This window comes from Choloepus didactylus, chromosome 11, assembly GCF_015220235.1.
Source record: "Choloepus didactylus isolate mChoDid1 chromosome 11, mChoDid1.pri, whole genome shotgun sequence".
NCBI lineage: Eukaryota > Metazoa > Chordata > Mammalia > Pilosa > Megalonychidae > Choloepus > Choloepus didactylus.
This window is the reverse complement of record NC_051317.1, coordinates 32,665,961-32,693,402: the sequence shown is the minus strand read 5'-3', so window position 1 is coordinate 32,693,402 and position 27,442 is coordinate 32,665,961. Positions and strand designations below refer to the sequence as shown.

Sequence of the window (27,442 nt, the reverse complement as noted above, 5' to 3'; positions counted from 1 at the left end):
TTGAAAGTGACAGCCTAGAATACTTAGCTGGTAAGATCTCTAGACTACATGTGGAGAATGTGGCTTGGCTCCTTCTTGCAGCTTATAGTTAAATGTGACAAGACAGAGATAAGCTGAGAAATGAGCTCTTGGTAACAAAGAAACCAGAAGCTGATAGTTTGGAAAATTCCAGGCTTCCAAAAAGTGAGACCCTAGAAGCTACAGCCCCATGTGAGAATTTAACCAAACATGGAATCTGACCGCCATTTCAGTACAAGCCAGGATTGGAGATGGAGTTATCCAGAAAGGATCTGTGGACAGTCCTATTTTCTGAAGGTTTTGACCCCTGTGTGCTTCATGCCAAGCCAACGAGTTTTTGTGAGATCTTTATATACGAAGCCACTGCAAGTCTGGACTGGAGGGATCATAGAAGGAACACATTAAAGGAAAATGCTCTTCAAAGAAAGAGACATGGAGATTGAGTTCTGGAGTCAGAAAGTCTCAGGCATGGAGGATGGAGTGGCCCACATGCACATGGAAAGGAAGACAATGCCCGGGAGGCTGAGGGTGAGCCTTCCACCTCAATGCTTAGGAAGAGTGCTGCCATCCAGGCCCCAGAGAGGGTGGTGCATATTCCCCAGAGATTGGGGAGACCCTGGCCACACCCCCACTGTTCGGAAAGGGGAGAAACTTTGCCCCAGAGAGTCAGAGTCTGGGTGGCACCCCAATGTTTGAGAAGGGTGGGGCTGAGAAGAAGGTGGTCTCCCCAGTGTGTGGATATGTTGGAGCACTCACCACAGCGTCTAGAGAAAAAAGGGCTGTCACATAGGTCCTTGGGAACGGTTGGACTCCCAGTCTCTCAAGTCCTGATGATAAAATACCATTCTACAAATGACTCTTGGACTTTGAAATCTAATGGAGTTTGCCCTGCAGGGTTTAGGAACTGTTTTGGTCCCATAAACCCTGCTTTCCTTTCAGTTTCTCCTTATGGCAATGGGAACATTTATCCTATGACTGCCCCTCCTTTGCATATTGGAAATAGATAACTTGTTCTAACTTTTGCAGGTCCACAGCCAGAGGGGAATTATGCCTCAGGACAGACCATGCCTGTAACTGATTTTGATGGGATCTTGTACTTACCTATTGTTACTGAAATGATTTAAGTTTTGTGATATTATTATGGGATGAATGTAGTTTGTATATGGAAAGATTATGTCATTTTGGGGTCTAGAGGGTGGAATGTGACAGTTTGGAAGTATTATGTGCCCCAAAACTCCATATTCTTTGATGCAGTCTTGTAGAGGCAAACATATTAGTGTTGATTAGATTGTAATTCTTTGATTGTTTCCATGGAGATGTGACTCAATCAATGGTGAGTGAAACATTTGATTGGATAATTTCCATGGAGTTGTTACCCCGCCCATTCAGGGTGGGTGTTAATTGGATCACTGGAGTCCTATAAAGGAGTTCACAGACAGAGCAACTCAGAGCAACTGAAGGTGATATTTTGAAGAGCAGCTGCAGCTAAGAGAGGACAAAATGCCCCAAGAGCAACACTTTGGAGAACACCATTTTGAAATGCAACCTGGGAGCAAGCAGATGCCAGCCACAAGCAGATCCCCAGCCACAGAGGTTTTCTGGATGCCAATGGCCTCTCTCCAGTGAGGGTTCCCTTTGTTTATGCCTTACCTTGGACACTTTATGGCCTTAAGACTGTAATTTTGTAATCAAATAAACCCCCTTTATAAAAGCCAATCCGTTTCTGGTATTTTGCAAAAGGACAGCATTAGCAAACTGGAACAGCATCCTATAGAGTTGCTGATAAACAACACCCAGTGATAAAACTAGTTTCGGTCCGGTAGAGACAGCTTATCAGATTAGACAAGCATACCATATTAATCAGTGTACATCCACTCCACACTGTGTAAGACCCCTATGTAATATGGGAGCTAATGTCAGCCAATCAGTACATTTACTCACTTGCTTCCATTTTCACTCTATATGAAATTTCTCTTTCCATTCCCTTGGTGGAATGCCTTTCTACTTTCTGAATGGGTTGGTACCCAATTCAGGAATTGCTCAATAGAGCTGAGAGGTCCTGAATTGCATGAAAAGTTTTTCTTTTATCAACACGGAATGATCTGGGTGAGGTTGGTGGTTGAGGAGTTCCCAGTAGCAGGCTGTAAGAGGAGACTATTCAGGAGCAATGGAGAGATGTTCCAGGCAAAGGGGAGAATGTGTCTCAGTCTGGCTGTGGGAGCAGGAGGAATGTGCCTGATGTTCAGGGTCCTTAGACTGTAGTCCAGACAGAAAGTTGGAGAAAGATCTAGCAAAAGAAAATTAAGTTTCTTGTCATGGCAGTGACCTCTAGAAAGAGAGCAGCATGGATCGAGTTGGACTTCATTGCAGCCCTGAATTTAAGATGCCAAAGCAGAGGTGTAGGCTGGATGGGATGGGGTGGTAGAGGGGTGAGGTGCAGGGTGAGCATCCTCTGTAGGGGAAAGGAGGTTTGTGGCATTCTCTGCTGCAGTTAAGAATGTAGAGAATCAGACAGTGGTCTTGTCACAAGTCAAGAACCCAGACCTGGCAGCCAGGGCACAAGGGATAAGCAGGATCTGCAGCCAGGCCCACCTGAGGCTGAGCCATGACAGACAGACTCTGGACTTCCAACTTCTCCCCTGAAGGGCCGACTCAGTCAGGTACCTGGCTGGCCTCAGTCTCCAGGAGCGAGGAGCTTGGCAGAGCCAGAGGATCATCACACACAGTTGACCTTTTCCTTGCACATTCAGAGATTGAAGCATCCCTTCAGCCTTTCTTTGATCAATCTGTCCAATTCACAATCGTATATTGAGTTTCACAATTTACCTCTTCCTTGACCTAAGGCTAAAGTTGTTTAATCAGCTGAAATTATTCCTAGTTCAGTCTACTCACTGGAATCACCTGGAGAACTTAAAACAAAACAGACAAGTGAATTCTCAGAACCCACCCCAGGCCAAATACATGAGAATCTCAGTAGAGAACCACTCACCTAAACTCTGTCATTTGAAATTATTGAAAACCATTCAATCTTCAGTGTTCAATGTCTTGTATAAATGATTATTAGGATCAACAACTAAAAGCAAATACACATCTTAATTGTTGGGGACTTAAGCAGGTACCCAGGAAAGACATGTTCAAGTGTTAATCTATGTCCCTGTGGGTGTGAGCCCATTTGTAAACAGTGTCTTTAAATATGTTAGGATGAGTCAGGATATGGACTCATTTATAAATAGGATCTTAGAGGATTCTATTTAGATGAGGCCAAATTGAATCATGGTGGGTCTTAATCTGTATAAGTCCTTCCAAGCAAAGGAAATTGACATGGAAGTCATGCAGGTAGAAGCCAGAAATCACAGACACAGGGGCCCTAGGGGAGAGAAAAAGAGAGAGACAGAGAGAGAGAGAGAAAGAGAGAGACAGATTTCTACATGATGGAAGATGACCAAAACACTGCAGACTCTGGGACAAAGCAAGTCCTGCCAGAACCTTGATGTTGGACTTCTAGTTCCCCAAATCATGACACAATAAAATCCCTAATGTTCATGCCCACAGGTGTGTGTGGTTTTGTCATAGCAGATCTGGCAAACTAAGACCTTGATGTGTTCCCCTATGGTCCTAACCCACAGAAGACTCAGCACCTCATAAATCTTGTGTGGATATTAGATTTTTTAGACTGGATCCCACAGCTTTCACTTATTTATCTCCACATGCTTGAACAAAGAAAAATGCAACAGCTACATTTGAGTGGATGAATAAATGAACATATGAAAGGAATATTGTGTAAAGCAAAAGTTGTCACACTATCACTGGTGCCCTTCCATCATGGATGTAAAGCGAGTGAAACCCTCCTCCTCCCCTACAAGCTACATGGCACATGGGGTGGTGTGTGCAGAACACACAGGCTTGTTCCATTCGAGGGGCACACAGGGCAAAGGTGAAAGCCAGGCTCAGAATGTGCCACCATCACAAAAAGTAGCATTTTCCTGAGTAAAGAGAGTGCTCCAGTGACACTTCCCTAGGCGCTAGTCACTGGATTGAAAGGAGAACAGAGGAGAGTGTGAGTGGCTCCAGATTCAGGACAATTGCAGCAGTGGTAGGAGGGGTGGGGGAGCAGACATGGGGACAGAAAGCAATGGAGACAAAGAGCTCCCAGAGAAGGCTGCCACCTCTTTCTCGGAAAACAAAAACAACAACAAAACAAAAGAAAAATGCACATCCTCCCAGGAAAGTAAAGGCAGATCCACTCTCCATTCTGCCCGATTTATGAAATACTATAACCCACCTTTGATTATGAAGTTGATGTCCCCATCTTTGATTACACTGATAGATCTCAGAGAGTTTGTAGTTGGTGAAGTAGGAGAGAATATTTCAGAATGAAAACTCGTATTGCTAGGACTGTGGGAAAATCTGATGTGACTGAGTCATTGTATGATCTGATGAGGAGAAAGAAAACTGCACAATCTAAACATTAAAGCTTTTGCCCAAATTAGGGAGGTTCTTGCTTACTTTCTGGTTTGTGGTCTCATGTACAATAAAAGAATAATGCCTTTTTGTGACTGCAAATGTTCTCCAACAAGCATGCAACTGTGTCTAAGTACATATAAATGATATATCTGTTTTCTGTAAGTTTTATAAAAATATTACAAGGCACTCTCCTCTCCTCTAGAATTTAGACATGTTCGCCAAACTTTGTCAGGCTAGGGAGAAAAGAAAGCAAGTGTTGGAGAAGTAACCACAGAGGCTTTTGTCCTGACAGGTGGAACTGAAGATGACTACTGAGCTGTTGTTTTTCTCAAGTGCTCAAGGTTTTGCAAAGGTGACACCAACTCTGCAAACGACTGGCCTGCCACAGTTCAGATGGTGGGCATTGCAAGCCATCCTTTCACAAAGGGGAACTGTCCTTCTTCACGCTTGCCCTGGTGTAAGTGTCATGTTGGACCAGTGGACCATTTGGAAGATTGCAAAATGACAATTGAATGTATCCCACCCCACACTCCTAGATGGGCTGTTTGGTGGATGATGATGTCGCTATTGCAGATAGATTCTTACCTTTCAGCCCAGGGGATAAGAAAGTTATTCTATGGCTAATTCAAGGGCAGGGCTTCTCCCTTCTCTTGGGAGTCTAGAGTGAAGGAATATTAAGTCATTGGCCTCTGTTATTCAGAGGAAGGGTACGCGGTAGATTTGTCCTGTCCCCAAGCCTTATCGTTGTGGTGCTTACAGCAAATGTGCTGCAAGGACCAAAGAGGGTTTGGGACGCTGTGATGATGGTCCCCGCTACTGACATTTGTTAAAATCCTGCTCAATCAATCAATTGATAACAAACATTCACAAACCATATTTAGAAAACTCTCAAAGGCACCTAAAATTTTATCCTGTCTCCAAGGTTGGGAAAAGGAATCCCATTTTTACCAGAAGTCCCTGGCAAAATTTGAAGGTGGGAAACCTCAAGTTGCCTGTGGCTTTGGAAGGAGATCTCCTCTGGATCTTTCCTTCCTCATTATCTTTCTGCTCCAAGAGGGCCAGTTTCCACCCTGGGGGAGAGGACCCACTGCAAGGACGAGCAGGTGTGGGTACCGCGGAGGGCAGTCTCCTTCCTTGGAGCAGGATGCCCCGAGCTTCCCCTCTCCTGCTCAGGGGTGCCGGCAGTGTCGCTGCTTCCCAGCAGACTGCTAGATCTCTGGCTTTGGGAGGAAATCGGAAACAGTAGAAACATATTCCAATTGTCCAAGCCCTCCAACAGTTCCTGTGGCTGAGCTTGTGCTGGGTGTGTCTACAGATCTGGATCTCTCAGATTTTCCACTTGACTACCCATCTCATTTTCTGTTTCAATTCAGTGTGGGAGCACATGGATATTTCCAATTTATGTATGTAGATAAACAATAAAGTAATCATTTTGAGATCTACTTAATTCCCCTTCTATTTCCTTTCCTTGGAATCAGCACCTCCATCAGTGGAAACAGACCCAGTTGTATGTGAATGATGAGAGCAGAAAACAAAGATAAGGCAGGCACTTGTGTTGACTGTTTGTCACTGAGTTCCTATATTCCCTCTTCTTGTCTTGGAAATCTGCCTCTGAAGAAAAAAAGAAATGCCTTGTTTTTATTACTTGGAATAAATATAGGTTCCACTAATTCAGTCTTTGGGGCCATCTTTTTTGGCACCTATTACCAGTCAAGCCAGTGAGACTGAGCTATGAAGGCAGGAGAACATAACACAGGTCTCCATCTTGCCAAAATCCCTAGCTCTTGGGGATTTTCTTTTCATTGTTTTCTATGATATGCCTACAATTAAAAATACTTACTTTTGTGTAACAGATACACAGAATATTGAACAATTAGTAATTGTACAGCTCAATGAATTATCACAAAGTGGATGCACCCACATCACCAACCCTCCATCAAGAATAGCACAATACTAGCATGCCTGCTGTCCCCATCGGCCTTTTTTTGCCCAGTACCTTCTCTCTCCTTCCCTTAGGTAACCTCCAAACTAACTAGTGAGATCACTGACTAATTTTGCCACTTTTTAACTTTACATATATGGACTCACACGGAGAGTATTGTTTCGCATCAGTCTCGTGTATGAAATCTGGCCAGCGGTATGTGTATAGAAATGATGTAAGCTGCGGTCGCAGCTAGGTAGGGGCGGGCACCCACGGAACCTTCTGCTGTCAGGTTTGCTTTGTGGGTACCGGCGGAGGCTCTTCCCGGAGGCGAGGGCGAGGCGGGGGACTTGGCCAAGTCCCCGGCGGAGGCGTGCAAGGTGTGGAGGGCGGCGAGGGAGAAAAACGAGACACTCTCCTTTCAGGGGGGTAGAACAAAAGCCTTTATTCAGGGGTGAGCACAAGTTATATAGGCTGGCATAGAGGGCGGGGTTGGTGTAGGGGTGTAAGGGCCTTAAATGGTAATGCTGAGGGGAGAAAGGCTAGGATTGGTTCTGAGAGGGCGCGGAAGCTGTTTGCCGCCGGCAGGAGTTGCTCTGGCAACGGTGCATGCGCACTGGCGGTGGGGGAGTTGCTCTGGCAACGGGGAGTGTGTGGCAAGATAAGGGAGGCGGTTTTCTCCGGCAAGCCTCCCCCAATGGTTGTATTTTGGGTGAGGAAATGGGGCCTGCCTCCGGCCTCACTTTCTCAGGCCCGGGGGGCTGTGGAGGGCGCTACCGCCCATGCCCACCACCCTCCCCAGGGGCTGATCAGGTCCCCCGGCCCAGGCCCGCCAAGTCGAAGCACGTAATCAGTATCCCGCAGTAAGCCAGATCCAGGTTTGGCTCATACTTAATCCCCTTGTATTTTGTGCTCCCCTTCTACTTCTCCCTCCTCTGCCCCCAGGATGCAGAAGAGCCAACAGAGAGGCCTGGGAGTCTCGAGGGGAAGGCCTGGGACATTAAACCACAAGGGGTTGGATCACAAACCAAATAAACACCTTGGATTGCTTTATAGATCAGAAGAGAATTCTATGTGTTAAACACCTAAGAATGGGAGTTGTTCATTACAGCAGGGAGCCTCTGCTGGTAACACAAACATGCCGTACTGCAATAATATTATAATAATGTATTATCAAGGGAGTTTTATAACACATGTAAATTTGCAGTACTTCTTTCCTGACTCTTTTATTAATGAAAACATAATAAATTTTGCATGCTTTTTGTCTTAATTTTCATTATTTTTTTTTTACTTTCAAATGAAGATATTTGTAATACTGTAAATCAATCAGTGATAAAGAAAAAACTAAAAAAATAAAGAGAAAATATGGCTACTGATGTAACTCAAAATGAAGCATTATTTCAAGGTATAGGGGCAGTGAGAGCACCCGACCACTGGGTAGGTTACTGCTTTGCACTCCTGGACCACCTTTGCTTCTGGTCATTGCTGTACCTGCCAGCACCTGGTCTCAGTTGAACTATGCATCTCTTGTCTTCTACCCAGGGCTTCTCCTCCTCTATGCAGGCTCCCCTCTACAGACAAGGTCTAGAGTAAAGAAGAGCCACTTGGCCGAGGCCAGTCTAGAATATCCAGGCCCCAGCTCACCCAGCAGCTGACCACAGGTACAAGAGTGTGCCCTGCACAGATCAAAGGAGTCCCTCCAAGGAGCCCCTCCAGGGAGCCCAGCCAAAATTGCTAGTCCATGGAGCTATCAGTTCAATAAACAGTGCTTTTAAGCCACTACATTTTGGGATGGCTTGTTATACAGCAAAAACTATCTGGTACACAAATGTATTCTTTCCAGTCCCCATCAATAAAAAGAATCAAAAAATCATTTTCATTTCAGATGGGCAGCTGCAGAAGTACACATTCACTCCTTGCCCCAGGCTAGGTTAATGCTTCCATTTTCCAACCCTCTTCTTTGTGAAAATAGACCATGATCTTGGTGGCCTTGACTATCCATAGAAAGTCACACTGAGCCAACAGATCGGTGGCATCATGCTAGTAAGACTGAGGAATGGGGTATATCAAGAACACTGTATATCCTAGTAAGACACAGGCACACCAAAACGTGGGAGATAGACACTATATGATAAAGACCCTGCCACTTGGTAATGTTTTTTGGGAGCCAGTTGTCTTGGGCAGTTTAGAACAACCCCTCTAATTTAAAGTGCCAGTTTTTGCAAATTGGGTCCATTAAAACTAAGAATTTAAGCTACACCTTTTCCTTTCCATCTGGCAGCAGCTATCAGGTAAGCCAAGAAGGGTGCTTATAAATACATATAGGTGTTATGGAGGAAGAAGCAGTCCGATATGATGTGCTTTTTTCTGAGGGTCCTTTGCTGGCAATACCACCAGCTCTCTGCACTCCACAGGGCCCCACATCCCACCCGGCCTGATAAAGCACACAGACTGGGATACAAGGCCAAGCAAGGTTATGTCATCTACGGGATTCAAGTGCACTGTGGTGGCTGCAAACACCTGGTTTCTAAGGGTACAACCTATGGTAAGTCTGTCCATCATGGTGTTAATCAGCTGAAATTTGCTCGAAGCCTTCAGTCTGTTGCTGAGGAATGAGCTGGATGCCACTGCCAGGCACTGAGAGTCCTGAATTCTTACTGGGTTGGTGTAGATTCCATATACAAATTCTTTGAGGTTATCCTCATTGATCCATTCCATAAAGCTACCAGAAGAAATCCTGACACCCAGTGGATCACCAGGCCCATCCACAAGCACAGGGAGATGCATGGGCTGACTTCTGCAGGCCACAAGAGCCATGGCCTTGGAAAGGGCTACAAGTTTCACCACCCTATTGGTGGTTCTTACATGCAGCTTGGAGAAGGCACAATACTCTCCAGCTGCACCATTACCACTAATATATGTAATGTTTATAAAATTCATACCTAATAAACAATTTAGGACAGTCATGTCTACTTATAAGTGTTCTTTGTTAAAACAGTAGTTGTCTGCAGACTGTTTTCATGAATACATTGTCAAATGATGGAAGTAACAGTGCAATAATGTTTGAAGACTATAAAGTGATGGTGTATCTTGTTTCCGGTAAGATGAACAATTTTGTCTTTGCTTTATCTTATTAGGGAGTTATGTGTCAGTGTTTTAAAATGCCATACTGTGTGGTCTAATAGATGTAAAATAAATTCTTTTAAAGAGCAAAAAATAGAATGTAAGCTACACATTGAGGGAGTCTTTTTGAGAGAGGATGTACCAGAATTGCATAAACCCTGTATCTTAGCTGCCCAGGGTGGGCGTAACAAAGTATTACAGACTGGATGGTTTGAAACCATAGAAAGTGTTGTCCCTACCTTCTGGAGTCTAGAAGTCAGAATTGAAGGTGTTGGCAGGGCCACGCTGCCTCTCGAGCCTGTAGGAGAGGGTCTATTTCATGCCTCTCTCCTGGCGTCTGGCAATGGCTTGCCAACAATCCACGCATGGTGTTCTCTTCCTCAGTTGTCACGTGGAGTTCTCCCCTCTGTCGCTGTCTTGCCTTGTCCAATTTCTCCTTCTTATAAGGACCCCACTCATATTGGATTAGGACCCACTCCAGAACAGTTTGGCCTCATCTTTACAAATAACTTCTAAGATCTTTTTGCAAACAGGATCACATTTACAGGACTGGAGATTAGGGCTTACATGTCTTTTGTTGGGACACAATTCAGTCCATAACACTTTCCTTTTACAGACATAGGAGCCACTTACCACCTGTAAGACTTGGTGACAAAGTGGACCTAATGTGAACAGGCCTGAATGCTGCAATTGGTGACCCATAGCAGGTTCCTTTGGTGCCTGGCATCACTTACCCTTAGCCACCATTGACCTCCACCAGAGCCAGAACTGACAATTTAATGCAAACTCAGACTTGCCTTATGCTTACAGTCCTGCACCTCAAGTGAGCCCTGCACAGGTTTCCATTTTCCACTCCAGTTTCTTCTCTGAAGATACAGGTGTCTGCAAGGCTCAGGTGCAAAGGCACATCCTGAGTTCAGGGGACTGAAAACCCCTGGGAACAAACTTCAACCCACAGCCTGTAGAGCCAGCTGATAAAGCTCCAGCCTGCCGTCTTCCACGTGGGAAATTATGGGAGGACTCTGACCCATCTGGGGTTAATTTTGAGGATAACATGAGGTATGGATCCAATAAAATTTTTCTTTTATAGATTATCAATTGACCTAACATCATCTACAGAGTATTTCCTCATTTACCCACAGATTCCTGAACCATCTCTCTCATCTACTGAGTTTGCATCATGGATGCAATATTTCTAAACTCTTTTTTCTCTAATAGTATAACTTAACCATGTCACTTCATAACTAGTAGAACAGCCAAGTTTTCTCTATTTTCAAGATTATATTGTGTGTATTTTCTCATAGTATGAATTTTAGAAGGATCTTGTTAAATTCCATAGAAAATTCTTTTAGGATTTTGATTGTCTTTTCATCCAAATTTTATATTTATATGGAGATAACTAACATTAAAATATCAAATCTTCTTAGCCATGGAAATGATATATCATTCCATTAATTTTTCAAGTCTTCTTATAAAAATTCATTTTTATTATAAAGATCTTATATGATTTCATATTTCTTTTGCTACTGAAGAAATTGGTAACTATTCTGAATCAGTTCATTTTTAAAATTATTTCCAATTTGATAATTTCTGAAGATTAGGAATACTATTGGTTTTTCTCTGTAAGTCACACACTCAGAAAACATCCCTTAAATCTATTTGTCCCAGTAGTACATAATTTCTTTTTATTTTCTGCATAGACAATCATATTTTCTGCAGTGAAGCAGTGAATTTCTATATAATAAGAATGTGTCGTGTCTAATCTTATTGCACAGGAACACTGTGGAATGATAATAGTGATTCTGACTTCAAATTCAGTGGAATGCTTTGAAAGGCTTAAAGTTATGAATAGTATTCATTGGTTTTGTTAGTGATATTCTTGCAATTTAAAAAGTTCGTTATTATTCTTAGTTTTTTAAGAAAGTTATCAGTCTTGAAGTTTCAGATGATCATATATGTTTTCTCATTTAATTAGTTAACATGAAAAGTAACATTAATTTTTTTTTCATCTAAAAACATTTTAAAATCCTGGAATAAGCTCTAATTAATATCATGTTTTATTTTCCATGCTTTCCTGGATTGGATACACTATTTTATTTTGAATTTTTGCTTCTCTATTTTTACATAAAAGTGATCCACATTTTTTATCATTTCTTCTTGCTATCAAGATTATGGCAATATCTTCTAAAATGAGTTCAGAACTTCCCCTACTTTTCTTTATATTGTTTTTGTAAGTATAAGCTGTTTTCTTAAAGGTATAAACTTTTTTTGTGAAAGTTTCCTTTTTATTCTTAGGGTGCAAAGACATTTATCAAGATGCAAGTGGAATTGTATAGGCTGCTATCTCTTACTTACTGACACGCTGAAGTTGTGTTTTTCCTTTAACCTGTTATTTGACCATGTGTTGTTGTTTTATTTTCAGTTGTTAAATTAAACATGAATTCCTGTCATTAACTTGACTGATCATGAGGCTATTCCTGTTTTTTTAACTTGGTGACATCAGTTTGCTGACGATTTCTTTAGAATGTTTATATTCCTGTATGTGAATGAGGTTGGCCTATAGTTTTATTTCCAGCACTGCCCTTTTAAGTTTAGCAGAACATTTTAAAAGCCTGTTTTTTGTATTTTCCATATGATATAGCAGATGCTTTCATCTGTTTGTTTGCAAAATAATGCTGTTATTTGGCCCTGGAATTGATATTTTGTGCAAGGTCTCAGGAATAACAATGTGGGCAGCATGCTTTGGTGGCACTTGCCAAGAAGAGCTTTGTCACATGAGGGTATCCACACCCCAACGGGCGGATGGGATTTCCTGGGCACGGCCAGGCAGGATGAAGCTTTAAAGCAATCAGCTTCCCAGTCCTCCATCGCCATGCGACGTCTCCCCTAAACCAGACGTTCCTGAGATCCTTGGGGTGGGTGGTTCCCTTTTTCCTCCTCCACTTCCACGAGGGTGCTTCTTCCACTTTAAAGAAGAAGGCAAACCCCTCACTCATCTCCCCGGGGTGCACAGCCTTGAGGTGGACAAACCTAGGCCCTGAATGCAGGTCTGATCCAGAATTCCCACCCCCGGGGGAGAGTCCCAGGAGAGCAAAGCTGAGAAAAGTTCTGTAAGAAACCAGGCAAAAATCTCGTGCTGAAAATCCACGCCTCATCTTATCTCTCCCTCTCATCTGCCATTCTGTATGTCTCTCTGTCTGTCTATCTGTCTATCTATCCATGTGTCATCTAATTTTCTAATTTTCTTTATCTATCTATCTATGTGTCATCTAATTTTCTTTCTTTCTTTCTATCTATCTATCGATCTCCTGGAAATAGAAAAATAGTGATAATGTGGTTGTGAGGATACTTATTACCATGTTTATTTTAAATATGAACTCAATTTTTCTGTGAAGATATAAGTCTGATTCAGGAAATGTGAGAAAGAGATACTGCATTGCCAATCAGTTCATCCAATGGATAATTTCCTTAAATTGAATGAGATAAGCTTTCAGCTCCAATGTTTGGTGAAAATATATGTCATCTTCATGCACAGTATGCAATACAGTGAATATATATACATATATATACTTTGCAAACATTTCAAGTGATACTGATAAATTTTAGATGTTTATATATAAAAGTATGTGAAAGAGTTTTCAAAATTATTTAGGGGTTATGCAAATAAGAATGTTGAAGTTTCATAATCTAGAAGATAATCCTATTTTTTGATAAATGGCAGAGGCCATACAATAAATTATACGTAATTATTTTCTATTCGTGAAACACATTTATTTGTGAACTTAATTTAGTCTCTGCAGAACCCCAGTGATGAAATTTTAATGTCATCTATAAATCAGAATCTCCAGTAATTTAGAGTCTATCTTATATAATGTAAATTGCTTATCACCAAGTATCAGAAAAAGCAGGGTAAAATGGCAGAAAACCTGACATCTTTCTAATGTCTGTCATTTATGAGTCAGTAGATTTTTATAAACCTTGAAGTCTCTGAGTCTTGGTTTCTTCATCTACATAAGGGAGAAAATATTTGTCTTTTCTACTAAGATATGGTTTTATATAGAGATTGTATGCTTTGCAAATTCTATTATAAAATAATGATAGAATATTATTGGCTGGTTAGGACTTTTGCTAATGAGTTCACAGTCACAATATTAATGTTACTATGTTAATATTCAGGTAGACAAGTTAATTTTGTTGTATTTGCAGACCACAAAATACCCCTTATTACAAACCAGTCAACCAATCAGCATTTCTATATACTGTTAGAAATTAGTTTGTTTAGATTTTCTTATTTTCTCTTCTTTTTCGAGTTGGGGAGTGTTTTGTTTTGCTGGGAACTAAGTTTTCATTCATGACTGTAAGACGATGTTTCCTCACTTTTCAATTGAAGGGAAGGAGGTTGATCTTGGGGAATAATTAGGGTAATAGATAGTTCTGGAGTCCCACATCATCACACAGTCTGTCAACACAGGTGCCACACAATCTAGCACAGTGTTTCACCTAACTGCTCCAATTACTGAACAGTGGGTGTGAGGGTCAAGAGTTGAGTGATTAGTAATGGTGCTTTTTCATGTAAAATAGACAGCAGTGGACAGAAGCTCCCATTTCAGGATTGAAAATAAATATATTTTTCTCTTCCACAGTTAAAAATAGAAAGGGTGAAATGTTCTATGTTATATTAATTTTCTGTTTCATTTCATTAGCTATGCTTGTGCCTTGTGCTACTTGTGTCTTTACCTCAACAAAATCTTTGTTCTTATGAGTCAGTCATTCTGTGTGGCTTTAATGAGCTCCGTGCCAATGGGGTCTCACAGTCAAAACATCCAGGCACTGCCTTGAACAGTTAGGGATAAAGGTGGAAAATAATTAGCATCTATTTTAGGTCTCACAGTCTATCAGTGTCAAAAGGAAGAGAGTAGATCAGAAATAAGAGTAATGAGGAGAGGACTTTGTCCAGAAGGGAGTCAGACAGTTTCTCCCAAGCTAATCTGAAAAGAGTGGAAATGGACATAAGAATAAAAGAATGTGCTCACATTCATGTATATATATTTTAATCACTAGCCATATTTTATCAGAAATTAATTTTGACTTTATAGAGAATTAACCTAGTTTATTTTAACGGAAATATTGTATAAACTCAGTAAAAAAAAAAAGCAATCTACCGTTTACTCATATTAAGTTCAATCATTCATTCATTTATTTATCAAAATACTAAATATTCATGTTACAGACATGAAATTATAATAAACTGGAAGAAAAAGACTTGTAAATAGACATTGTTTCAGCAATGATAACATCAGCCTCCTCTTTCTTGCTTTGCCAGGATGCCCACAATATGACTTTCAGCCAAGTTTATTTTTAAATTGGCCACTTCCATGACTCCTTAAAATAATTGTATTTCCAGTTAGAACCATGGACTAGCAGTCAGGTTCAGGGCCCCATATATGTTTTAAATAACCTTGAACAATCAGGAGAAATACAAATTGTGTTCTATTGATTCTGAAGAGGACAAAAAGTAATGTAAAGAGTTAACGAGCATTGCATAAGGTTTGCAGTTGTGTTTGTAGATTTCCTAAGCAACGACTCTGTGAAGAGGCCACAATCCAAGAAAGTACCAAAATGAAGAGATAAAGTGATTTATCCTGATAGCTTCACGATAGAGACCCTAGGAAATCCAAGAGCTCCTCGAGATCCTTCTTCATTTGAGTTCCTGATCCAGACAACTTGGTTGCAGCCCTTCTAGTGTGTAGACCTCTTTGTGAAGAATATGTTTACACAAAATGCACTTTAAGTTAGTGTACAGCATACTGGGTGGTGAATAAGGAAAGTTCTGCTCATGGAAGGAGAATCTACCAAGTGATGAGAGAGTCAGGGGCTCTTACACTGGGGAAGCAGCCCCTTAATGTTTCTGAGACAATTCCCCACCCTGTAATAGAAGGATTATTTAGTTCTTTTTACAGGATTTTTAATACAGTCTAATCCAGAGGAGACTTTTCAAACTGTGACCATCATCAGTTTTAATTAGACCAGCAAGTCTATTCATGAGTTCCCATCACATGACTTGGCATTTGGTGCTCCAGTATGACGCTGAGTTCATTTTTCCTGCAGTCAGTTCCAGGGTGGTGGGTAAATGTGCTTTGGGGTCCCTATGTGTCTGTGGGTGGGTGGCAGTGGGAGACTGGGACCCCATGCCTTCAACCAATGCAGCTTTCCATAGATTCCATTTATATATTGAAGATTATAAATGTAAGATTTTGCTGAAAAAGGAAAGCTGATTAGGAAATCTTTCCTCTGCTGACACAAGTCTCCAGAAAATTTTGACAATTAGCTGTGTCATTATAAATATATAAATATTTGAGATGCAAAACCCAGAAATCCTATTATTTGTTTATGTTTCCATAAAATGTTGTTATAGCCTTTAGGAGCCTCACAACCATGGTCACTTCTCACTGTCTTTCCCAGTCAAGGTTGCAGGACCTGCTGATGCACACAAGCACCTGGCTTGTCAGCACTTCGCGGTAAGTGAGTGGTCAGTGCTGGCTGCGAGCTCCACTGCCCAAGGGCCCAGCATCTCCAGCTTCTGGGGAAGAAGTCGCTGGGCTCAGCTGCCAGACTGAGAGTTTAACTGTCTGATAAAAGCGGAGATCAAATGTAGTTGTAAAGTATTTAAAGATTTAATATGCTGGATAAGTTACCTAACCTTGGAGGCTTTGTAATATATTCTCTCACTCTCCCTCTCTCTCTCTCTCTCTCACATTCTGAAAACATCAGAACAGTTTTATAGACAGAATATGTCATTTTTCAACGTGTCATCAAAACACTACCCCAACATGTCTTTATGTCTTTGCATGAGAATCCAAATATGCAGAAGACCACTGCCTCCCCACTGCACACCAGGAAAAATCGTCCTGGCTTTTTTGCAGAGCAGGGAAATTGGGATTCTATTTTTAGATTCCTCTCATGTCCACCCATGATGAGGATGACCTCATGTCCTAGGTATCCTGGCAATGCCTTGAGCTCTTGTCTAGTCTCAGGGGGACGAGTCTGTGTCCCAGGGGAAACGTGACTTGGTGACTGTCAAATGTTGGTCCGTTGCAGACCCTATTCAATCGTGGAAAGCCTGCATACTGCACCTTGATTTCCATTTTATAGCATGGCTTGCCTGCTGCACAAAGTAAACAGTGCTTCCTCACTCAGAGACACAGGGTTTGTGACACTGTCCCTTTTTTACCATTTGTGTATTTTGATTTCCAGGGTGCATTGTATAAGGTCGTTATCTATGCACCAGAGAATTCACAGAAACAAGTCAGTTCATCTCTCAACAGCACTTTTCAGAGGGATGTGTTTCCTCTCAATCTTGAAGCCCCTGCTGCCCCCGTTTCCTCTCCCTCCCGCCTGCAGCCATGCCATCAGGCCTTTCTGGGCCACCTTCGCGCGATGTGGGTGGGTGACGCACCTGGAGCGCAGTGCAGTGAGAGAATCCTGGTTGGTCAAATGCCTTTGTCCCTGTGGGACTGGCACAGAAGTGCTGTGACCTCCAGTGTATCATAAACGAGCAGGGAGACCAAGCAGTATGCATTTGGTGCATCAAGCTCTGTCAAAGTAAGTATTGTTGATGCAACATAAAAATTATGCATCATGGATGTATATGGTTGGGCAGTGTGCACACTTTCTAGTCCTTGAAAATAGACCCCCACTTATTTTTAAACTAGAATTCAGCTATAGGTTTGGCAGAAACAAAGGTGTCTATCTGAGATTCTGACTGTCACGGCCACAGTGGCCTTGTGGTGTCCCACTCTTTGAGATTTCTCCTCCTGCACCTGACTTTGTGGTTGCCCCAGGATGTGTCCCACCTTCCACACAGAACAGCACTTGCTGCATGCCGATGATACTGGCTTTTAACAGGTTGTCTCCCTGGTATGTTGGTGGGTAAATCATAGGATATCGAATCAAAAAGACTCAGGTTTGACAGCAAGAGAAAAGCAATCCATCACATACAAGGGAAGCTCGATAAGACTAAGTGTGGATTTCTCAGCAGAAACCATGGAGGTAAGAAGGCAGTGGTATGATATATTCAAGATAGTGAAAGAGAAAAACTGCCACCCAAGAATCCTATACCAGCAAAACTATCCTTCAAAAATGAGGGAGAGTTTAAAATATTTACAGATAATTAGACACTGAGAGAGTTCTTGAATAGGAGATGTCCTCAACAAGAAATACTGAAGGTAATGCTGCAGACATATAGGAAAAGACAGGAGAGAGAGGTTTGGAGAAGAGTAGAAATGAAGATATTAGGAGACAGAAAGAGGGTAGAGATTGGGCATTTGATGTTGAAGGATTACAGAATGTTCTAGAGGATTGGTTGTATAGATCTAGAAATGGATAGCACAATACTGTGTGATGGTAGCACAATATTGTAAGTACACTGAAAAAAGGATGACTGTGAATATGGTTGAAAGAGGAAGTTTAGTGGTCTGTATGATACCAGAAGAAAAGATAGAAGATAAAGACTGAGACTGTATAACTTAGTGAAACCTATAATGGTCAATGAGTGGGGAATGGGATTAAATGTACAAATATAAAGGAAGAACAAATGAAGGTCAACTTTGCAAAGTGTTGAAAATGGAATGGTATTGGGGAAAAATACAGTCAATGCAAACTAGAGTCTATACTTAATAATAACATTGTAATATGCTTCCACTAATTGTAAAAAGGCAATACACCAAAGCTAAATGTCTGTAAGAGGGGGATATAAGTGTTCTCCCCCCTATATAGGGCATGACTCCCAGCGGTGTCAGTCTCCCTAGCAATGTGGGACATGACTCCCAGGGATGAGCCTGGACCCAGCATTATGGGATTGAGAAAATCTTCTGGATCAAAAGTGGGGAGAGAAATGAAACAAAATAAAGTTTCAAAAGTTTCAGTGGCTGAAAGATTTCAATGGAGTTGAAAGGTCATTCTGGAGGTTATTCTTATGCATTATATGGATATCCCTTTTTAGTTTTTAGTGTATTGGAATAACTAGAAGGAAATACCTGAAATTGTTGAACTACAACCCAGTAGCCTTGATTCTTGAAGATGATTATATAACTATATAACTTACACTCTGTGACCATGTGATTGTAAAAACCTTGTGGCTCACACTCCCTTTTTCCAGTGTATGGACAGATGAGTAGAAAAATGGGAACAAAAAGTAAATGAATAATAGGGAGGGATGGGGGAGTGGAATGTTTTGGGTCTTCTTTTTTACTTTAACTTTTATTCTTATTCTTATTTTTTTTCACGGTAATGAAAATATTCAAAAATTAATTGCAGTGATGAATGCACAACTATATAATGGTACTGTGAACAATTGGTTGTACGCTTTGGATGATTGTATGGTATGTGAATATATCTCAATAAAATTGAATTTAAAAAAAAAGGTTTGAATCTTAACTCTCAAACACTACCATATCACTTGGGCTTTCCACTGTAAAGTTGTAATTGGTTGTACTTTATAAGGTTGTCTGAGACTTAAAAGAAAAAAATGAAACAGAGAATTTAAGCTGATTCATGACAGACCCAGAATTAATGTCAAACAGTAATGTCATTATTATTAGCTAATTATTCCTTTATGATTTGCTTTATTAATTATCCATTAATTAATAATCTTTCCTAAGGGAAGAGAGCATTCAGAATAGTTGGCGTCTTGATTTACAAGGGCTACTGAGACAAATACCTCACCCTGGTTGGTTTAAACACCAGGAATTTATTATCCCATGGTTTTGGAAGATGGACATCTAACTTCAAGTTATTGGCGAGCAGGCTTTCTCCTGGGTCTGTCCCATCTGGTGATAGCATCCCCGTCACACGGCCATCTCTCTCTCTCCTCGTGTCTACCCTTCTGGCTTCCGCTGACTTCTTACTCCTGGTTCCAGCTGACTGCATCTGCATTTCCTTTGCTTACAAGGACTCCAGTCACAGGGCGTAAGGCCCACCCTGATTCAATGTAGCATCACCTAAATGGGTGCACACCCACAGCCTGATTCACCTTCGCATTTTCAAAGATGCCACTTGCAAGTGGGTTCACACCCATAGTGACGTGGACTAAGACTTGAGCATGCATTTTGTCGGGCCAGGGTTCAACCCCCAACAGCTGGCACTTATTGCCCATTTTAGCATATAGTTACCAATAGCATGTTTAAAAGAAAGTATAGGTAATTCTGAAATAGAATGATGTAGAATGATCATTTTTCTCTTGTCAGCCTTGATTCTGCTTTTCTACTTCAAACATTACCAGAATCCAAGAGATTTTCTTAGGCTCTAAACTGTAACTCATCAATGATTCTTTCAAAAAGTTATTTAAAGGGAAGGATGGTGTTATATGACCGAATTCCAGATTAATTCATCATATTTATTTGTCATAAACATATTTATTTGTCATTTGGCATGAACTCTAGCATGCTTTGTAGGGTATATGGCGATTAATTAAATATGCCTCTCTCCTCTAGGGCAGAAAATAAAATCTGTACAGAAGTAACAATATATAAAAGTGGTTCACAGACAGAGGTGGGGCATCCACATGGGATCAAGAAAGAACATGGAGAGAGAAAGGCCTTGAGCTCAGGCTGTTTCTGATAGATGGAGTGGGCTTGGGGATCCTTCCAAGTTGTGGGTGTGAGATGAGCTTCCACGGGGCACAGAGAGCAGAAAGCAGTCAGCTGAGCATGCCCTCTGCCCGCACATGCAGCAGCTGGGAAAAAACAGCTCCCTTCAGGGGATATTGCCTGGCTGCCACAGTGCTCCTTGTGCTTGTTCCAGAAGCCTGGCTTGCTAACCTCAGCAGATCCGAGTAACTTTTTCCTCTAATTGCTCCCCAGTCCCTGGGCATAAGTACATCGTTTAGACTATGGAGTTGCTTAAGTGCTCTATATGTATCTGTGCTTTACACACAAAAAGGATAAGTGTCTTTCTGTGCCACTGATTTCCATCCCTTTAAGGGCAATGCCACCCTGCAGAGGTGTCTGGGATCACAGTCAGCCTCTCTCCAGGACAGAGCAACTTTGGTGGCTGGAGGTCCGATGAGTTCAGGAGTGTCTGTGAGTTGCCTGTTAGAAGCCCAGGGACAAACCCTGGCTTCCCAGACGGGAGCTCCTCGTGTGGCTCATCTAGTGAGCCTGGGAACCACGGTGCCTTGTAATTGTCTGACTCTCCAAAAATGCGTCAGGAGGAGCAGCGTCAGGGCACCCTCAGCGTGGTGCCTGGAGAAGATGCCTGTGTGGCAGCCGGCTGTGTGCACTCAGGCTGGGTGCACTGGGAGGACAGAGATGGCCAAGGGGTCTTTGCATCAATGGATGTGAGAGGGAATAATAATCCAACAAGGGAGGGGGCAGTGAAAACGGAGAGGAAGAGACAAAATTGTCACAAATTGGGTATAGTGGGCTGGAGATGGACCAAAAGATGCCTCTGTGAGGTTGGCTGGGTCTAGATAGCTGGGAAATGTGTGTGTCATTTCCATGATAAGACATACCAGAAAGAACATGTCTTTAGGAGAGAAGATGATGCATTTTAGCTGCTGTCCATTGATAGATTTATTCTGTGTTTATTTGAGCCTAGCCACATAATATATTTAAATGGATTTATGTATAGTTGTCATCTGTGTAGGTCATATTTTTCATTCAAAATAAATATATGAATACATTTAAATCACTGTTAACCAACGAGGCTTAAAAGATTAGCAACAGCAATAGCTCTTTGTCTAAAATAGTTACTTTTTTATCCTGCAAAATAGTTATTCAATTGCCACTTGAAAAGAGATAATTTAGTAGACATTTTCATATTAAAGAAGTTGATGGAATTGTAGTTGTATAATCATCCTGATAACTAATAACTTGTGATTATCACAATGATGTTGGATCTCTTAATAAGAAAGCTTTCCCTTAAAGGAATCCTTTGGTTTCTCTATAGTGAGAACATCTCTGGGTAGACATTATTGGGATTGTTAAGGATTTATTTTTGAATGCAGGATGTTTCCTTCCACATAGTGTTTGCAACCTCAGTATTCCCAGCAGGGTGAAGAAAATTCTGTCTTACCATTGTGCATCTATTTAAATCATATTCTATGAGAATCAGCTTTAAGTTTAGAAAGGAAAGTTCCAGAGCAAAAGATGGACACCACTGACCTGGTAGACACATCCAAAATCCACACTAGGGATAGGTCTTCATTCCAATGGAGCTTGTGAAGTGTGCTCTGGACCTATTCTGTTTTCATTAAGAAAGCTGACAGCAGGTAAGTCACAAAGCCAGTGCAGATTCCATTTCACTGAATTTCTTTGCTATAGTTTTAATTTTTCTCTACTGTGGATCTATCCACCTGCATTTATTCAAATGAGAGATTGGATTAAATTTGATGGAAGTATCACTGCAAGGAAAGGAAGCTCCTTAGGGAAAGTAACAATTCAAAGCCCACTACTGCCAGAGCCAGATTGAGGAAAGCTGATACATGATGCATGGATTAAAATAGAAAAACAACCTAGACATCTTAGTTCAGCAAACACATCTGCTAGAGATCCAGTCATTAATTGCACAGACTCAAAAGCCTGTGACATTGTGGTGTTACACATCCACATGGGCTCTGTGAGTTCTGAATTGCTAGACTAAGAAGGGTGTTAGCATGAGTGTGGCAGCATTTTTGAGACAGCTTTTGTGTTGCACATTTCAGCAGCCACGAACCAGATGCTGTTATTTTTGCATGTAGAATGTAATCCCCATATGTTCATTCTTGCAGGGATATTCAAGTAACCAGGGCAAAAAATTAATCCTAACTGCGGGGAATAAGGAAACTGGGGATTCTCCTGCTTCCTGCTTATTCCCTGACACTCTCTGGGAATCCAGACTTGCTATCCTCTGATCTTTGTGAAGGGATTTTTTATGTGCAGGATAATTTGTTATATAAAAATGTCTTAGAATGAGTTTGAGACAATAAAAAATATATATCCTACGCAAATCCCTGGGGAAACTCACCATAATCTCATCAGACAAAACTTGTTTTATTATACTTCTCTATTTAGATAGACGTCTTATATAAAGTTTATAATAGTTTTTACTCTGTTTCCATATGTATGACGTCACTGGAAAAAGCAAGTTGCATTTGAAACTCAGACACCAAGTGGTAGCAGTGACCATCACTAATGGAAAGAACCCCAGGTCAGAGTTGCTTATTACAAAATGCTGAGTGTTATATTCTGGAATTATTATTACAGTTTTGGTAGTGTAATTCAACTAAGATAGCTAAATGTTATTTCAATTCAACACAATCTTTTTTTGTTGGACACATAATTTATACTTACGTCTAGAATGCATAACAAAGAGCTTTGCACATGGTAGTAGAAACAGTGAAAATTGAATGGAATTAAAAGCCCTGTACTGGTTGAAATAACAGTTCAGATGAAAATACAAAATCTGATTCTTCCCTTCATCCATTCGTGGCTCCTGGAGGGCCCTACCCTTCAGTGCAGGATTCCTTGCTATGTCCTCCAGGCACGTAGAGCAGAGGTTGGCAAACTTGGGCCCATGGGCCTAATCCAGTCAACTTTTTTATTGGGTTGTTTAGGAGCCAAAAATATTTTTACATTTTTATGAGTTGTTCATAAAATAAAAGATCAATAGGAATATGCAGCAGAGACCTATGTGCCCACAAACCTGAAAATAATTTGCTCTCTTGCCCATTGAGAAAAAATTTCCTGACTCCTGATTTAGAAGATTAGATTCCCTGCTTAATTACTTGATCCAATCCCTGCTCCAGTGCAGAATGTGTGCTAATTGACTTTTCACCTTTGTGGTGAATCCAAAGCCAAACCAACATTTCTAATATTTGCCAGTCAAAGGAAAGAATATTGATTGAAAAATAATTATTTCAAAAAAGAATGGCATATTCATATTGTTAGTTAGAGTAATACTAATGACTTCATTGGAGTAATGCAATTGGACTAAGTCCCTAAATTTAGTGGTTTGACACAATAGGATATTTTTCTCCCTTATGTGTCAGTCCAGTCATGTGTGTTTCTGGATGAGGTGACAGGAAGCTCCCCTCCATCGGGTGAGGCAAGGACCCAGGTTTTTTCCATCTTTGAAGTGGCCACAGGGTCTCTGTGCCTTTCACTTCAAGCTGAAAGGACAGGAAAGGGAGAGAAGAGAATGCAACGTCATTTATTAAATGCTCTACCCAAAAGTGGCACACATCACTTCCCCCCCCATTCTATCTGCAAGAACGAGTCATGCAGCCACCTTGGATGTGAGTGGGCTGGTAGATTAGTCCCTCGCAGGACCAGTAGCAAGACCAGGTGTGTGAATACCGCGTGACCATCCGGCCGTCTCTGCCACCTGTGCCGCTAACCACAGACCCTGACTTCTGAGTAAAGACCTCAGATTGAAAACTCATCAGATTTCACTCCACCCAAGCATTCTACTGAAACCTCAGTCAGGAGGTGAAAATAAAATAAAAATATAAACTCACAAAAAGAATGAAAATGAGAGAAAACGAACAAACAAAATTATAGACGCTGGAGAATAAATTGATTAAGTGATAATTGGCTTAAAAACATGAGAAAACCAAATCTTGATCTTGCAGTGGTAACGCTATCAGAAATTTTGGGATCTGGATTCTTCTGGAAATAGCGTGAAGCAGTGTGTGCTTGAATGCTCCACCGACTTGGTTAAACTGGAACTTCCCCATACAGTTCTGATTGAGAGTTATACAAAAGAAATACTTTCCTGAGATTTACGGAGGCAAACTTTAAGCATCAACCTTTGATCTCTGGAGGTTGAATTGGTTAAGGGGCAGACATATCTGAGATGCCAGAAGATTCCAGCTTGTCCTCTCTCTCTTTTGTTTCCCATCCAGGTCTCTCCCTGACTGTGAGCCCCGATAAATAGAGTGGCTCCAGGACCATCACAAGACCACCAAGTGCTCACCTGTACTTGAAATAGTTGCATTTATTACTTGCTGCAACGAGAGAGCACACACATCATGGGGAGTTATGGGGCATATCAGTAAGAGATGTTAGAAAGAACTATTACAGGATTTGGGCTTTGGTTAGTGATTTGGGGGAGGGTTTAAGGAAGCAGGGCTTTGCTTTCAAGTGGATGCAATCAGGAAATGGGAGTAATTCTTCGATTGGGTATCTTAACACATTTTATCTATAGGGAAGACAGTTTAGAGTGAGGCTAACATTGTAACTGGTAAAGAACAAGCAGTCACTCATTTCAGTCGGCATTTTGTGGCTTGGAAAATATTTCTGTTTTACATGTGTTCAGAGGTGAAAAAAGAGGGGTCTTGTTTTTGATTGTTATTTTTTCTTCCTTGATTCATCATGGTCACAGTGCAGCTTTGTCTCATGTTGATGTTTGTGGAACTATTTATGTTCAACAGTAAAACACCAAGGCAGAGTAATGAGTGCTAGGCCACCCCCAGATGTCAGGGGTTGCTTTGCTCTTTATGAGGAAGCACAGATTTCTACCGTGGACTTCCCCATCAGCTCTCCCTTGGCAACCCAACTTCAGCAGTCGGATGTGCATGGACTTGCAAATTGACTGGTCTGTAAAAACATCTCTTTTGCTCTAGCTCCCCTTTTTAGACCTTCACTTTGTCAGCTTTTCCCATAATTGTGTAAAGTACAGTTCCTTTAATAAATCCCATAATTCATGGTTACTCTGCTTCTCTAATTAAAGCCTGATTTTAACCAGGGACCAAATAAGAAAGATCAAATTTCTCTGCTACCAGAGAGCAAATAAAGAACATTAACTGAAAACTATTTAAAAAGCAAATAGATCCCTAGATTCCCCTCTACAAATTGATGCATAGAGAGACTGCCCTCTTCAAACATGGTAGGAAGGGGTGATTTATGCCTGAGAAGGCAAAACTAAGGGACTATGGACTAGGGAATATCAGACATATTTGAAGGCAAAGAAATTTACTAGACACAAGAGACAAATTTAAAAATTGTGAAAAATTTCTGCAGACTTAAAAAAGTTCTGCAGTTATGGAAAATGCACCATCTAGGAAGACTGGAGGAGTTGCAGTTTGGTTAGTAGGTTCATAAATGATTTAAATTATTTTATTCTCCTGATGAGTCGATCCTATTATCATTCTGCATTGATATTCTTTAGTGCTGGTAATGTTATTTTCTCTGAAATCTACTTTGTCTGATATCAATATAGCCATTCTAGTTACCTTTTTTTTTCAGCATGTCAAAGATTTTATTCTACACATTAATTAATGAGAGGACCAATAAGAGGTTAAAGTGGTTCAAATAAGGATTTAACTTACAGAGATTTATATCCTCTAAGTAACAGAATTTATTTGCATTATTATGGACAGGAAACATTTGCATTATTATCAATTTTCTACAAGTTAACGTTTTATCTCTACAAAGCTGTAAAATAGCCTAGTCAAAGAAGTAAATAATCCATGAAGGACCTGCTAGATTATGGCCAACATTTCATTGAAAGAACACCCAATAATCTCTTTTGCTCATTTCAAAGTCTTCTAAAATTTTCTTGAAAAGTTATTTTTTAAAAGTTAAATAAAACTCAACAGCCTGCTAAAAAGTTATTTGTAACATAAGACATGTGCATTAAAAAAAAAAAAACAAAATGAAACAACCCTCTTACATATTAGTGGCAACCAACTAATACAAAATGGGAAAGGACACAATTCAAATTGTCAAAACCATAATAAAAAATATTCAACCTCACTTAACAGATAATACAAACTAAATCTAACAGATTTACTAGTATTCAAAAACCTGACAAGATTGATACTAGGAAAATATGGGGAAAAAACATACAAAGCATTATATGGGCTTTTAAAAAGTTGTTTTAGCAATATCTTTCACTATTGTAAGCCTGCTTACTCTTTTGACTCCATCTTTTCTATATATGTGCTCTAACATACAGATATGCAACACAGCATTGTTCAGAATAGCAAAGAACCAGAAAGATGTGTAATATCCAGCAATAGAGAGGTAAATTTCTGGTATGTCAATAATCCATACAATGGAATACCAAGCAGGTAATATAAGTCTATAAGTGCTGATAATGGAAAAAGTTTAAGATGCATCGATAAGTGAAAAGAAGTAGCCATACAGCAGGCATAGTATAAGGACATTTTAGTGCACCCAGTATACGCAGATTGTTTGTAGTAAAGTGTATAAGCTTTGGGCAGTTTCCTTTTGGGAAGCTGTTTGAATGTTGGTTTTGTTGTTTCTAAGTAACTCTTGGACTCTGTTTGGTGCATGTTTTGCTGGCCACATTGCACTTTCATTTCTCTTTGTTTCTGGTGTCCCTTTCTCCATTCAGAAACGGAGTGGCTTGGAGACGTTTTGGACCTCTTTCCCCCCAAATAACATACATTCTAAGTTAAAAACAGTGAAGGTTTGGTAGTGCAGACATCAAGAGAAGTCCCCTAGCTCCTGCCCCCACCTCCTTGCAGCCAAACTGCTTCCTCAGATATCAAATTCTAAGGATGCCACCAACTAAACTAGGGCTATAGAGGTTTGAGGCTATGTTTTATGCATTAATTTCCCAAGTCTAGTACTGTACTTGGCAGTTTGTAGGAACTTAATAGTTATAGGATGTGAGGATGTGTAGACGGCTGGATGAATGTAGGGAAAACTGATACATAACTTGGTGGCTGAGTTCAACAAAGTTTCTGAGCCTGTGTCATTATTGTACGGTTGAGTATACTGGAGAAATAGATTTTGAGTGACAGCTATAATGAAAATTGAGTGTCTAACTCATATTACCAGCTGATGTCTTTCGGAAAGCTAAGAGACATCTTTTGCAGTGAGTCAAAATTATAGAGGCTCTATTTCCAGGAACTTCAAGTATAGAAAATGCCACAGAGTTTTTTTATAACAAGAGATTAATCATTTTAAG

The 27,442-nt window shown here is 40.7% G+C and overlaps 1 pseudogene; it reads left to right on the top strand.

Annotated features, from left to right (window-relative positions):
* The first annotated feature begins 450 nt into the window (after nucleotides 1-450).
* Nucleotides 451-20,705, top strand: LOC119505982 (annotated as a pseudogene).
* Nucleotides 20,706-27,442: the final 6,737 nt, after the last annotated feature.